We start from the raw sequence: 16,656 nt of genomic DNA, 5'->3' as shown, positions 1-16,656 counted from the left end.
CTGAGGGCGAAAATGGCGTCCATGGTGCCCGATCCTGGCTGAAATCCATATTGAGACTCAGAGATAGTACACTCTCGGCGGAGCCTGAGGTCGATCATGCGCTCTTCAGCTCTTCAGCTTCATGGTATGACTCATAAGCTTAATGCCCCTATAACTACCACAATCTTGAACACTGCCCCTTCCTTTGTAAATAGGGGTAATGAAGCTAAGCCGCCACTGATGCGGCATCTTACCAGTGTTCAAGATATGATTAAAAAGGTCAGTAAGCATGAGCACACCAAGAGAGCCCAACGATTTCCACGCTTCGATCGGAATGTCGTCAGGTCCCACCGCTTTTCCGTTCTTCATGCGTCGAAGGCAATTACGTGTTTCGTCAAGGGTTATTGGGGCAATAAGTCCGAGGTTAGGCGGTGAGTCGTCATGAAGACTGCATGGGTGCTGAGTATTCAGCAACTCCTGGAAGTAGCTTCTCCACCTCTCCTTCACAGAGGCATGACTACATAGCAGCGTGCCCTGGGAATCTTTGACGCAAAGACATTTTGCGATATCTTGCGTCACTTTATCCCGGCAACGTGCCAGTTTGTAAATGAGCTTCTGCCCCTCCACAATTTCAAGTTTATCATACAATGGTGACAAACTTTCACTGCGGGCTCTGGCTACAGCTGTTTTACAGGCACGTTTAGCTACTGTGTACTCCAGTCTGTCTTCAGGAGAGTTGGATTCCTGCCACTTCTTAAAGGCAGCCTTCTTTTCACGAGTCACCTCCTGCACCTCGTCATTCCACCACCATGTCTCCTTGTCGATGACACGTCCTCCCCTAGAAAGGCCAAGAACTCGCCTGCCCGCCGCAATGATTGCCGACTGAGCCCGATCCCAAGCATCCTGAGCAGTCTCGGTGTTAGTCGAAATATCGTGACTTTTCACCTCTGCCAGGAAGTCTGTCTGCATCGGTCCATTCAGCAATCACCACTTGATCCGAGGCCTACGTTTCTCGGCTACTTTCTTATTCGGAGTGACGTTAAAGTCCATGACAAGAAGACGATGTTGGGCCGTTAGGCTTTCGCCTGGAATGACCTTACAGTTAGTTACCCTGCCCATGTGACACCGTCTGGTCAATAAGTAGTCTATTTGAGTTGAGTGGGACCCGCTCTTATACGTGATAAGGTGCTGAGAATTCTTTTGGAAGAACGTATTCACGACGGCCAGATCAGACGCAATACAGGTTCTCAGAATGTTTTCTCCCTCTGCATTGCGAAGACCGTGCCCAAAACCCCCGTGAACACGTTCATACGGCTCAGCAGCCTTACCGACGTGCCCGTTCAAGTCCCCCCCAACTAAGACCACTTCGGTAGACGGCACAGCAAGTAGCACCCCTTCATACTGCTCCCAGAATGTCTCCTTTTCGGCCGCGCTACATCCCGCCTGGGGAGCATAGGCACTGATTAAGTTTGTGATAACGCCCTCAATCAGTACCCTCACTCGCATCAAGCGGTCGGAGCGACGGTCAACTTCAAGGAGCCCATTCTGAAGCTCTTCAGAAAGCACTACCGCTACACCGTTTCTACCCGAAGGTGACCCAGTGTATATAAACCGGTAACCCTGTCCGATGTTACGGGACTTATTGCCCTTCCAGCGAGTTTCCTGTAGAAAAGCACACTGGACCCCACGTCTCATGAGTACATCTGCGAGTTCCCTGCATCATCCGGTTAGAGAGCCAATATTCCACGTTGCAAAGCGGAGTTTACGTCTGGGTACTTGCGTCTTTAACCGTGCCCGTACTTGACACGGTAGCCCTTGCCCACTTGTCGCAGGTGTAGGGCGATGTGCCTGCGCGTCGTTTTGCGGCGACGCCCTAGCCGTACCCAGTCTGTTGTTGGTTCGTTCCATATTGTGGCTGTTTGTGGTTTTCCTGGAGCGACTGCCGTCTGACCTCCAAAAACCCCTTTATGGGGAAAAACCGAGGGGAGAGGAAAATAGAGGGGGGTAGGATAGGTAAAGGAGGGAGCTGGAGAAAGGAGGAGGAGAGGGGGGGGGAGGACACCATTCTTACGGACTGGATGAGGATATAAGAGTGGCGGCTCGAGGATCCGGGGTCGCGTACCCGTATGCCCACAAACCAATATCGGACAGGTATTAGTGTGGACACCCTCTGGACTCGGAAGTATTAAAATAAATTTGTAATAATTATAAAATAAAGTTTCGATGAATCATAAGCTATTAGAAACATTTACTATTAGATTTCTGCAACAAACGTAAGTAAGTCCATACTGCATGCTGCTAATTTTGTTTACCAAAAAGCTGTGTAAAATAAAACGCGATCGTAAATCAGTGTATTAAACAATAAGTGTGTATTAATCGGGTGAAGCAGGTCGCGCTAGTAATATAATAAAATTTATTAAAAATTACATGTTCACACTGTATCCCGCACTTAGCAGGGTAGGCAGAGTTAAATCACTCTATTATACTATATGTATTTGTCTAATAACCCAGTGATTTGTTACGAATAAATGGAGAAGAATTAAAATAACGATTTTTTATTACAATATGTATAATCATATTATACAAGTAACTAGTTGGTCTGTAACTGAAAATCCAGATACCCATTAGCGATCAACATATTCTTCAATGTAAGATTGTAGTAAGCACGCCCTTCGTTGAAAGGAAAATTTTTTGGAATATACTGCGAGTGTATTTTTAGTCTCTCGAAACGGTAGTCGCCCTGAAATAAAACAAACGACATAAATGAATAAAAAAAATATTTAATTCTAAATATACCGTTGTCATAAATGACATCTTTTGTGATTACAATGTACTCGGCCTATTATTTTATCTTCTCGGATTTATTGTTTACTTAGTGTAAAAAATATGGATTTTTTATTGTTTAAGAAAAAATACAAATGCGAAGGGATTGTGCAAAGGAGGGAGAAATTTATCAATCGTGTGGAAAATGACAGTCATTTTAACAATGGAATATAAAAGAAAAAAGTTTCTCACCGGTAATAGCGGACATTGCCATAACGGATAAGCTCGCTCCAAAACTGGCAGTCGATAGTAAGCTGGTACTAGCATAGAACTAAACATATTATCATATTTGAATAAGTCGCAACCACTAAAATGTAGTTCAACAAAGCTGCGTTTGTATACGTTGGAGAGAAGCTGATAAAAATAAAAGCTGTGCTGGAAAGTATAGAAAAAAGAGAAAATGTTACCAATTCTTTTTCCAAGTAGAAGAATCGGATATAAATAATTTCTGGCAATAGTTCTTTAGAATTTTATCCTATAGTCAAAGATCCCAGATCCGCCAAACCTAGGTCATTTTGGCAAAGCTGAAATTTTGGTGGCTAGTAATCTAATATGTAGTTAGGACAGTATGCCTACTCACTAAATCGAAAGTGTGGCTCTTTCAGAGGTAGCGCCAAATAACGATATATCTCTATCTGGGAAGATGATGGAGTCTTGAAATAGTCCGTAAATATTAATTAAATTAATTAATTAAGAACCGTTAATTAAAGATTTAATATAATTTGTCCCAATTTTATACAACCTTTAGGACGTCTGGCAGGAGTAAAGACAAAGAGCCTTTTTACTTTAACGTAGGTGGACGTGTATCTTAAGTTAGCGCTATCTATCGAGAATATTACAAATATGAGAAAAAAAAGTAATCTATGTCCATCCCAAAATCCTCAAGCATTATATGAAATTTTATCACAATCGGTTCAGCGGTTTGGCCCTGATTGTATCACAGACAGACAGAGTTACTTTCAAATTTATAATATAGGTATGGATTATATTGTATGCTTACCTTATATTCGTTAGTCACTACCTTTATCAAATGAAATGTTAAGTTTACATAGTGTATAGGATCAGAACGACTAATCCTTTGGGACTTCAAAGTTATGTTTGTAATATGGTCAGTGTTGTAATAAAGCAAACGTGGTCGTTCCAGACTAAAATATTGAGCCTGTAAATGTTGAAATTATAAATCAAAATAAAGATAAAGTTTTGGAGCGTTGTACCGGCTGGGTAAGTTCTATGGCTGAAAACCATGGTCAAATCCAACGAGAAATGGCTTTGTTAACGACAACCACGTAAAACCTACGACTTTTTAGAGATAGAATAACTATCGAAATCAAAACCTGTCAGAAGCTAATGATTGTCTGACTGTACTAGGGGAAACTATTATATTTCTGCGGGGCTTAATGGTAGTTAGGGTCTCTTTACTCAACACGCACTATCTCTACATACATACAAATGTAGATATGCATACTTATATATACACATACAGATGCCATTTATATTATACATACACACATAGCTTCACCCTTTATTCCTAGCGGGGTAATCAGAGAACGGAGCGCCAAACGCTACGGTCTCTACATACCTCTTTCACCTCGTCCACTGTCATGAACCTCTTCATACATGCCCTCTGGGGGGTCCTTATGCTTTTTACGTGACCTTCCTCCAGTATCTTTGATACTGTGTTTTCGAAGGTCAACCGAGGCCCCCCCAACCTTTCTTAATACTCACTTTTCTGTCAAAATTATATCCCTATACATATAATATATATAACACACATACGATGTAGCCGGACCAAGAGGAACTGTTTTATATAGTACAACAGAACAAATTAAATTACCCTTTTGCAATAACCTTTACTTTTTATATTGAAAGTGAAGTATAATATTATAAAACACAGCACATAAATAAAATTAAATTTAATATGATAAGACATTGTACTGAAAAATACTTTACAAAAATATATATTTGAAAAATATATGTAATTAATATACGCTGTATGTTGTGTTCAAGATCTTTTATGTATATGTATAAGGAATCACCAATTTGGCAATTAATTGCTTAAATGGAACGTAACTGTAATTTATATATTATGTTTTGAAAATACATAAAAATGTCATTTTTTTACATAATTGGCCGATTACCATTCATAGATTTATGTATATAACAAAATGATTAACTCTTGTCGGTGAGTTTAATTTTGCTCCAGAGATTTAAGTGATGTCACTTTGTCCGTTAATCAAAGATACAGTTTAGCTAATATTTTAACTGGATCTCTTTTTGATTTACATTCTCATATTGCGTAATATTATTTATCTCTTGTTTACTGTATCTTCTTTGTGTATTTTGTATACATACATTAAAATTAATAAATTAAAATTAAATAAATAAGAAAATATAAACGTAAATTTTGTCTGTCTAGCGAATTTATGTCCCTCTTAAATGGCATAGTAGCTCTCAAACGGACACTCGAGCCCCCACTAAATCTGGTATCCTTAATAGGATTTCCTTACTTTAAAAAAGGTATCTCTCATGGGGCTGATGATGTGGGTTCTAGTCTGCTATCGGAGTTCCTCGTCATCTCAATCATTCTATCCTCTAGAACAACCACGTTACAATAATGGCTATATTATATATATTTCTGTATATGTGATACACATTTTTTTTGACGTGATAACGAACCCATATTTTCTAATAAATTAACGAAAAGGCTATTTGGTAGTTATTATGTAAAATGCACAAATTATTACAGTAGAATTAATTTTAGAGATATTTTATAAATCGATGAACGCCGACTTCACGCACTAAAAAGCATGACTCATTATTACGTTCCGCCTGAGATAACCGCGGAACAGACGGTTAAGGCACTTCGTCCTGTAGCTCAAGCACGAACAACTATATAATAAGTGTGTAATTTAAGTAAAAAAATATTTGCATAAACGAGTCCAAATAAATGTCAAATAAATAAAAAAAAATAATTTTCAACCATTTCATTGTTATTTGCGTATATTATGTATTTTTTTGTAAAAAAATCCAAGCGTAAAGGTACTTATTTTGTCAAAATATATTTTCTTTATTAAGGCTATTATTTTCTTTACTAAGGTAACATTATATTACGTAAAAGAAAAAAATATTGATAGCAAATAAAAAAATCAATAGATAGTCGAAGATTACCCAACCCCATATTGTCTGATATACTCGTAGATAAATATCATATAACTAATGAAGATGTTAAAATATATGGTAGTAGAATAACATACGAAGTCGGCAAATATGATTAATAACTTAAAAATTCAGTTGACATAGACGACGTTGAGGGTAATTAACGCTTCAATATAATGGGTATATATTTAACTACAGTAAAAGCTTAGATTATGTACGATACGATTATAAATGCGACATACGAATATATATATATTATATACGACAATGTAACGTTAGTGTTGATTTAAAAAGTAGTAAAAAAATATCAAGATAATACAAATGCTTTCGAATTTTTATCTTCATTCTTTTATTCTTTTATGCATAGTTCGTATGAACTCCACAATAAATGTAGATAGCTGCATCGTATCAGTATTTTTAATATTATAAAATGTTATGCAATATATGGAAAACTAGGATAATGAAGGTACGTGTAATATGTTTATTAATTAGTAATTAATATATAATTATTAACCATGTCCTACTTAATAGTTAAATTTTGATGGTTTATAATGGACATGATTTGTGGCATCGTCATACGAAATGTGATACAGGACTTCACTACTTAAGTGTAAAGTGGAGCTTATAGTGGGATTTTATTTTCTGTATGGAATGGAGCTAGATAGAGATTGCACGAAGGCTTTAGTTTTGTAAATACGAGTACAATATGTAAAATAATGTTGAGGCCAATCGTGGCGCAGGGGCAATCGCGATAGCTTTTGGATTCCATTCCCACCCGAGAAATCTAAAATTTTCGTCTCTTCACTCTGGTGTCGAGGCCGGAGAACGGAGTAACTTCACACTAGGTCTACAAAAGACGAGACTATTCTTAGTGACAAGATTCTTGAGTTTTTAAGTATTATTCTACAATATCAATATTTTGTTCACTTTATATAGTATTCTAATAAGTTACAGCTGATAAATAATGAAGCAAAAGAAGAAAGTATCATCCCTGATCAATTAATAAAAATATTTTACATATGGAGATTTTACGGCATTGCACCTGCAACATTAATCACTATTAAAACATCTTCTAACCATTATTACATATCTCCTAGTCGACGTTATGCCATTATGAGTTTTATTTTTTTAAGTTCATTAAGTAAGTTATTTTTCTATATTATATTTACTCTTTATACTTCTTATTTTCTTAAGTAACAATTTCTACAGTGATCCTATTTTTAGAAGTTGTTATGGTACAGCTTGACTTGTTGATAAAATTATTTTTACTAACATGATACAAAATGTAAAAATAACTTCTTAGAATCTTTGTATTTCGCCATTTATGAAGTTCTTTTCAAGTTGACGTTAGACAAGACCCGTCTTCTATACTTATAATAAAACAGTAAATTTTGTCTGTACATGATATGGTAAATCTGTATTTTTAACCGGCTTTCAAAACTGGGGGGAGGTTCTCAATTAAATTATTAATTAATTTGGATTCGATTTCGATATTAGATTACCTACTCGATTCGATGTGGGTATTTTTTGGAATATGCAATGATTATAGTTATTTTAAAACGAATATTATAAATCATTACCAAAATCAATAATTTAACATTTAAGGATGTTTCTGAACGAACAAATTAAATTATTCATTGACATCGACACAGTTGGCTGTCACTCAATTCTGTTTATGAAATGAATAATCATGTAATTTATTTTTGGCACGCTCGCAGCGCCATAAATTAAGACTGAACAGAACTGATCATGTAGTTCAAGCGGGCGAAGCCGCGGGCGGGCCGCTAGTAGAATATATAATAAATCAATGTAGAATAATAAAAAATATAATTAATACAGATAAAAGATAATACTTTAGTTTATCTAAACTATTAATATTTATCCGCCAAACCTGAACACATGAATAATAAATGTTATTATTTAAATTTTTTTTTTTCAGTTTCAGTATATATGGTATGTATCATATATAACACATTTTTCATCGACAGTAACAAAGAGATACGTGTACGTATTGGAATTTCGCATGTAATTCATCTAATACATATAAGCCTTTTTTGTGGGATAATGTACGCTTACGCTTTTAAATGTTATAAAAAAATTACCGTTTTTGGTGAATACATGAATACTATACACAAAGTAAGTCGGATGAGAATAGTACTTGCCTTCCTAGTTTTGATGTAGTTTTATCTTTCTTTCTATTCCTATACGTTTATTATATTTATATTGAGTCTGTGTATATTGCGGGGTAGGCGCTGAGAACGGAACGCCTGAATCTAAGATCAGTTCATCCAGATTTATAGGACGTGATTTATTGACAGGTAGTAGGTCACTATCGTACTAATAGGTACATCAGGAACCTTTGCATTTAATTTATTTTGTGCTTAATGATTAGATGGCAACGCAACAACAACTTTTTATAGCGTTTTTTGCCTTGTGGCAGAATTATAAAAAGAATCACCATCTGTAATAAATGTACAAACTACTAGATAACTTTTAGTTAATAAATATTAGTTACTTACTTTTTTTTTATTCACCTTTTGTTTCGTAATTGTAACGAATTTATTTTTTATTTAATATAAAACGTTATAAATCGAGTTCTATTATACAGGGTGGAATTGTTAGCACCACTTTAAATGCAACCACGTTTTAACTACTCTATAAAAGCCTAATATAATTCAGAAAAGAAATAATTCCCAAAAATGAACAAGTTATTTTTTCAAATAAAATAAATAATAAAATTATAGTTTTAAAATAAAACGCCATTTGTAAGGTATAACATAGGCACGAACACACTTACCTGTCAAAGCGGCAACGTCGCACACGTATGTGTGCGTCACACGAAATACAGATATGTAAAAATATCCTACGTCCAAACTGTCGAGGTACCTTGATTTATTTCTTTAGTTCTGGATTTGAAATATTTTACCCTATATGCAGTTTCAGTAAAAGGAGCGCTACCTCTTCCACCCTGTATATTTTTTAAATTTAAAAATAAATAACTCATACCAATTTTATCTTCTATATTTCTGAAGCTACATCAGGAAATAAACAGCAATTTTACAAATGTCAAGATCAAATATGCAAATTTACTTGTAGTAGGCCTATTGTCAAGCATAGGTATTATTGGATGTATTTATATGATCGACTTAATACAAGATATAATATTCAATCATAAGGACGGTAAGTCATTGGTTGGAAAAATTAAAAACCTTAAATAAGTCATTCAAAGATGTTTTTTTATTTGTACAAAACTGCATCTATAAACTTGTTAATTTAGTCCACTGTAGAACAAAAATGTTTTAAAATGTTTTAATTATAAACGAAAATAATGTTTTATAAAACCTATGTTCTATGTTCATTATGTATATTATAATAAGATGATACAATTTTTTCCAGTGTCAGTTTTCTTAAAACATGTCATTTATTTCGTATGGCACCAAGTGGCAGTGTTAATGCAATTTCGGTTCATGTTTATCATATGTTTAGTAAATAGCATCATAGACGTTCTCAGTGAGCATTTACAACAATTGCCATTCAAAGTTATGTTATATAGTAAGTATTAGTATTTATGAGCTATGACTACTTCTAGTAAATACATTGAGCGGTAAAAACGAAAGTATCCACTTCGAACAGAGACTGATAATAATTATTATAATGATGACGAGTAATGATCATTGTTATAATTAATCTTCATTAATATCATCTTTATTGTAACAAAATGACAAAGATGATGATGATAACAAAAATTATGAGTTGAATCAACCAACTAATAGCACTTTGCATCAATTAAGCTTAAATGCGAATAAGACAGGTTTTTGAAAGAGATGAAGAAAAGACGGAAAGGCGTATTACTGCCGGTAACAGGGTGAACGGAGCCTTAGCTGCATTGATGAGTCGGCGAAACGTCAGCACAGCTGCGCTTTTGGCCGTACACAATGCAGTGTTGGTGCCGACGTTGTTATACGGCAGCGAAACGTAGGTATTATAGAAGAATAATGAAAGAAAGATGAATGCCGTGAATAGAATCCGCAATGAAGAGATACGCTGAATGGCAGGTACTAGTGTCACGGTGAGAATGAAGAAGAACGTGCTCAGCTGGTTTGGACACGTCTAACGTATGAGTGATGAAAGAATAGCAAAAAAGATTTATGACGGAAAAGTGAGTGGTAAGGGAGGTAGGCGGCGAACTCGGTTGACCTTCGAAAACACATTATCAAATATACTATAGAAAGGCACGTAAAAAGCATTAGGATCCCCCGGAGGGCATGTAATGAAGAGGTTGATGACAATGGACGAGGCGAAAGAGATATGTAGAGACCGTAGCGTTTGGCGCTCTGATCTCTCTGACTACCCCGCTAGCGATAAAGCGTGAAGCTATGTGTGTATGTATGTATTTACTAGGTCTTTGGATGTGGCGTGTGATTAAATACACTTTGAATGTGTTAAATTAGTTTACCTGTAAAATATAATGGTTTAGGTGACTAAGTTTATAGATATCTTAGTAACCTAACTAATTACATAATAGTTAGTGGGTTTAGTACAATTCTAGTTCTCTTCCGTGATTTGATATTTTATATTCTGTATTTGTTTTAGGTTCACTAGGCCATAGAAGTTCCAATAGAGAATACGTCACACTGCGACGACTATCTCAAACGTATATTTTTTTATGTCAACTTATTACGAAAATTGAAAAACAAGAGGGAGTTCTCATCTTAAGCATTTTTGCGTACAAATTAATTGATATTATGGATGCTCTATTTCTTATATTGTCGTCCTTTATGGGTAGAGGTATGAAAGCTAAAGGTTGTTTTTTTTTTGTTTCTATGCATTCATAATATACTTTTTAGTAAAAGTATAATTTTAATAGGTAGCGAGTTTAAAAAAAAGTTATAAAAAATTTTTTTTTCCCAAGTATGGCAGAAATACTTTAAAAATGTCAAAAACCTATAGACAATCAGCTCAGCTCCGAACGAAAGTAACAAAAATATCTTTAAATTTAAAGCACATTGCTAGACTGCTTTTGTTTTATTAGTGCTCTCATAACACTTTTCACCCATAGACATTTACCCAATGTGTGTTGTCAAACCCCCTGTCAAATGGGTAACTTTGATACACTGAGAACCACTCAAAAAAGGCCGTCATCTACATAGTCCTGATCATTTTTCTTTTGATAATTATTCTTCTTATTAGTCTAGGTAATATTGAATTATATTTTTATTAAATAATGGATGTAACTGATGTAATAAAATAAGAATTTTCCCGCGAGCGCGAGTCGAGCCGAGCTTGGTTTGATACAAAAATTGGAGGTTCGAGCTTTTTCTGAAATTCATTCTTAGCTTAGCCAGAGCCCTTACTTGTCTTTTCACCCCCTCCCCCAAAATCAGCTCTTTTATACAAATTTTATAATGGTATCTACTGTATTTACAACATCATCATATTTTTTTCGGACGGCAACTCATTTGGCACGAATGATGATAATGATGCTAAAGTAACACTATCTTCATCTATATTTGTGTTTCTTTTCGTTTTTAAAAACAACATTTCACCACGAATTCCACCAAATTAACAAAATATGGTAGAACATCTTATTATTCCTTGTACCGCTCGCTACTCCTCCGTTAAAACTACAGTTCTGAAATTTTGCAGGACCGTTGTGGACGACACAGTGATCCCAACGAAGATGACAATTGTAATTGTAGTTTTTGAGTAATTGGTCCAAATGGTACAATAGAGTTAAACTATGAAGCGTTTTGAAATTCACACGCACAAATTGAACTTTGACTAACTTTACCCAGCGCGTGCGGACAAATCGGAAAATTTTCGCAACATAGCTCAACGGCGGGTGGAGTTGAGCGAGTCTAGTTATGGAATACAATAAAACAAGGTTTTCTATTTCTGTTCTAGGAAACATCACAATTTCTTTTTTTATGGATAATATATTAGAGATAACTTGGACAATAGTCAGGGGATTTACGATATATATATTTTTTAGCCCTTGTCATCAGACACAAGTGAAGGTAGAAAAAATATATAAATTATGTTTAATTTGAGTTTAAGAGCATATTATAGTAACTATTACAATAATAATAAACAATTATATTTGTCAATGGCCAATATTCCAGTTGGAGACCCTTCAAGTTACGATGAATCACCTTATATGCGCTTCGAGCGAGGAACTAAAAAAAGATTTATGTAAATTTTCTTGTGATCTTTTAATCAACAATGTACCAATGATTTCTCCTCTTGGTATGTTTCCGTTTACAAGGCAGCAACTATTATTTGTAAGTAACATTAAAATATATTATTACAGAATTAACATTTCATCCTAATTGACACTTTATGTAATCACATTAGACGATTAAACATAAAAGTCAACGCTTTTGAGAAAGAAGGCATAATAACCAAGGAGATTAAAAATTAAAATAAAGTAAATAGATAAAAATGTGATGTAAAAAACTTTTCAGTGCGGAAAACCACATTCTTAGTACGTTAGTTACCTATATGGAAATAGAAAAAATTACATCGTTTAAAGTATAAAAGAGTTTTTCTTTACAATGCCATCTTAACATAGTGTGATTCTATTTTTCTGACGAATGATTCTATCGTTCTGTGTTTTGATGAAACACACAACTGAATGGTTTTTTAAGGCAATACGGTATAATCTTAAATTTTCAGGTATGCAGTGCTCTTTTCACATTTATGATTATTATCGTACAGTTTCATCTTAAAGACCTAATTGTTTGAAGAAGATTGAAACCAACGCACACACACTGATTTAGCAATTAACTAAAATTGACCAAGTGACCTTAAACTAATACAACACATAAAATCTAAATTCCATCTCACAGCAGGTAAAAATTTATAAAGCATATTATTATATGCTTTATTAATTTTTATAGCCTGGAGATGTTTATATTTAATAGTTGTAGTAGTTTTTATTAGTATTATTAGTAGTAGTTATTATAAACGCGTGGTTTTGAAAAAAAAATATATTTCAGGTATTATTTATAAAATTAAATAAAATAAATAAATGTAATATTATTTTTTCCTTTCGTCACTTAATACATGTGTTTCCTAACCTCCACATATTTTAAGAAAATAATAGCATTAGCTCTAAACAGTGCAGGAGTAGTTTGGGTTGAATTCAATTCAAAATATTCTTTATTCAAGTAGACTATTATTAGCACTTTTGAATCGTCGAATGAATATACAGGGTGGAAATGTCAGCATCACTTCAAATGAAACCACAGTTTTAACTACTCTATAATAGTCTAATATAATTCAGAAATAAATTAATGCCCAAAAATGAAAAAGTTATTTTTTCAAACAAAATAAATTATAAAATTATCGTTTTAAAATAAATCTTTCTTCTTTCAGTCTTTTACTGTTTTTCATTTTAATAAGTACTTTAGAAGTTGTTACAATATCAAAAAAATCCTTGCTGCGAAACGGCTCGCCACTCGCCATGCTTCCGCCGCGCCCGCCTGCCTTACACGCATCGGTGGTTCAGTGGTAGAATGCTCGCTTGCCACGCGGGCGTCCCGGGTTCGATTCCCGGCCCATGCATTATATTTAATTTTCCTCACAGGCAGGCACGTCGTGCTTGCTTTTCATCAGGGACAGAATACCCCCTTCAGCATTAACTACAAGCTCGAAAAAAAAACCCGCCTGCCTCTATAGCAACGAAGATTTAGATGCGTTTGCACGTATTGGATAATTGGAGTTGAATGTATTATTTAAGCGCGATATATTTGGTTTCACATTTTTTGTAGTAGTTATTAGTGGGTAGGTTTTTGTTTATAATTTATTCCGTTTCAAAATAGTCATTTAACTATCTAAAAATAGTCATTTAAATATATTTTAATAAGTACTTGAAAAGATTAGTAGCACAGATTTAAAATTACGGTACCTACTAAAAAATCCTTGCTGTGTAAAACAATTGGAAGATTCTTATTGAAACTACAAAAATGCGGGTTGCATTAGGGTTTAATTAATTTTCACATTATCTTAAGTGCTTTGCAAACATACATTACATGATTAATCCAGTAGTTAAAGCGGGCGAAGCCGCAAGAGGGTCGCTAGTATCTTATAAAACAAAGTCGCATTTCGCCACGGTCAGGCCTTTCTAACTCTTCTTCTTCTAAACCACCCAACAGATTTTGATGCGGTTTTCACCATTAGGTCGAGTATTTCTCAGGAAAGGTTTGTATATAGATTGTTATTTGTACATTCTTATGTAAATTAACATAAATTTGTTGTTGAGACACTTTCGCGCATGCGCTGTGTTAATGGTAAGTACCACATGAAAATAATGTACTGGAGTATTGTTCCTCTTAATAAGATCTACAAAAAAGTCCGCGACAGCATATTCGTATCTTTTAAGAATAACGTGTAGTGATCATATTGCTGTCTAAAAATAGTAATTTCAATATATTTTTTATTGTGAGGGATATTTTTCCATAATGGTATTAATCCTTATCTTTTAAAATACTTTATTAATTTGCCAAGTAAACGAAGATAAAATAAGCTTTTTACACTATTTCGAAATTGCGAATAGTTTTAGAGAAAAACGCAATTAATTGTTGATATATCACGCGGTTGACACATCAGCTGTATCTACTCAAGTTTCACTTATCCCTTACTCTCAGCATATAAATAAGTATATTAGTTACGTTGGCTATTTAATGTAGATCAAAACTGTCTTTTACTGTTTTTCATTTTAATAAGTACTTTAGAAGTTGTTACAAAATCAAAAAATCCTTGCTGCGAAACGGCTCGCCACTCGCCGTGCGACCCCCCGCGCTTTTGTTTATACTCGTAATTTCTTTCGTTTAAGTTTTCTGTTATTTGTGTTATTTATTTAAGTGTGTTTTTTTAAACAATTGGAAAATCCTTATTGGAACTACGAAAATGCGGGTTGCATTAGGGTTTAATTAATTTTCACATTATCTTAAGTGCTTTGCAAACATACATTATATGAATAATTCAGTAGTTAAAGCGGGCGAAGCTGTGAGTGGGTCGCTAGTAAAATATATAAGTATAGATATGGATTGCTTTATATTTGAATAGAAACACGTAATTGCCTTCGACGCATGAAGAACGGAAAAGCGGTGGGACCTGACGACATTCCGATCGAAGCGTGGAAATCGTTGGGCTCTCTTGGTGTGCTCATGCTTACTGACCTTTTTAACCATATCTTGAACACTGGTAAGATGCCGCATAAGTGGCGGCTTAGCTTTATTACCCCTATTTACAAGGGAAGGGGCAGTGTTCAAGATTGTGGTAGTTATAGGGGCATTAAGCTTATGAGTCATACCATGAAGCTCTTCGAGCGCATGATCGACCTCAGGCTCCGCCGAGAGTGTACTGTCTCTGAGTCTCAATATGGATTTCAGCCAGGATCGGGCACCATGGACGCCATTTTCGCCCTCAGAACTTTGATGCAGGCATACAGGGAAAAAAGGAGAGCTCTGCACGTGGCCTTTTTAGATCTGCAGAAGGCCTTTGACTGTGTGCCTCGTCAGTGTATCTGGTGGGCATTGCGATCCAAAGGGATCCCTGAGGCCTATATTGAGATTATCAGGGGCATGTACCACGATTCCGCTTCTATGGTTAGGACTGCTGTTGGTGACACTAGACCCTTCCCGATTACAGTGGGGGTTCACCAGGGCTCGGCTCTTAGTCCGTTCTTATTCAATGTAGTGCTCGATACTGTCTCGGCTCACATCCAGGACCAGCCTCCATGGCTGATGATGTATGCCGACGACATAGCACTCATTGCCGAGAACCGACTGACGCTGGAGCGTAAAGTGAACCTCTGGAAGGGTACGCTTGAGAACGGCGGTCTTAAACTAAATGTGTCGAAGACAGAGTACATGGCCTGCGGGAGCCGGGACTCGAGCACCATCCTTATAGGTCCTGAGCCAGCCGTTAAGTCGGAGAAGTTCAGGTACCTTGGATCCGTTATGCACGAGTCTGGAGGCATCGACCACGATGTCCATGGCCGGATAAGCGCTGCCTGGGCCAAATGGCGGGAGGTCACTGGTGTGGTCTGCGACCGCAGAATACCGCCCAAGCTCAAGGGGCTGATATACAAGAGCATCGTCCGACCGGTTCTTTTATACGGCAGCGAATGTTGGCCAGCACTGTCTCGGCACACTCAGGAGCTTCACGTCACGGAAATGAAGATGCTGAGGTGGATGTGCGGCGTAACGCGGTCTGACCGCATACGCAACACATTCATTCGAGGTAGTCTTGGGGTCCGTGACGTAGCGGATAAGCTCCAAGAGCGTCGCTTGAGATGGTTTGGCCACGTTACGCGCCGGCCTAAGAACTATGTCGGACGCAAGTGCCTTGCTATACAAGTTCCTGGGGCGCGACCTCCCGGACGCCCAAGGAAGCGCTGGTTGGATGTCGTGATGCAGGACATGAGAGCCAATGGTCTAACCACCGAGGACGCAAAAGATCGTGCAAAGTGGAGTAGGTTAAGTAGGAAGGCAGACCCCGGTAATAGCCGGGATTAATGCCAGGAAGAAGAAGATGGATTGCTTTATATTTTCAGGCAAACTCATACCTTGAGTTCATTCAAATGCCGATAACTTTTTTTTAATGAACCGATTTTGATGAAACAAATTTTAGATGTTAAGTTGAGTTAAGGTTTGAAGTAAATCGGTTCAGTACTTTCGAAGATTAGCGTGA

This window comes from Heliconius melpomene, chromosome 2 (genome assembly GCF_056956725.1).
Source record: "Heliconius melpomene rosina isolate 202511_hmr_F chromosome 2, ASM5695672v1, whole genome shotgun sequence".
In the NCBI taxonomy this organism is placed as follows: Eukaryota; Metazoa; Arthropoda; class Insecta; order Lepidoptera; family Nymphalidae; genus Heliconius; species Heliconius melpomene.
The sequence above is the reverse complement of the archived record's forward strand: the minus strand, read 5'-3'. Positions refer to the sequence as shown.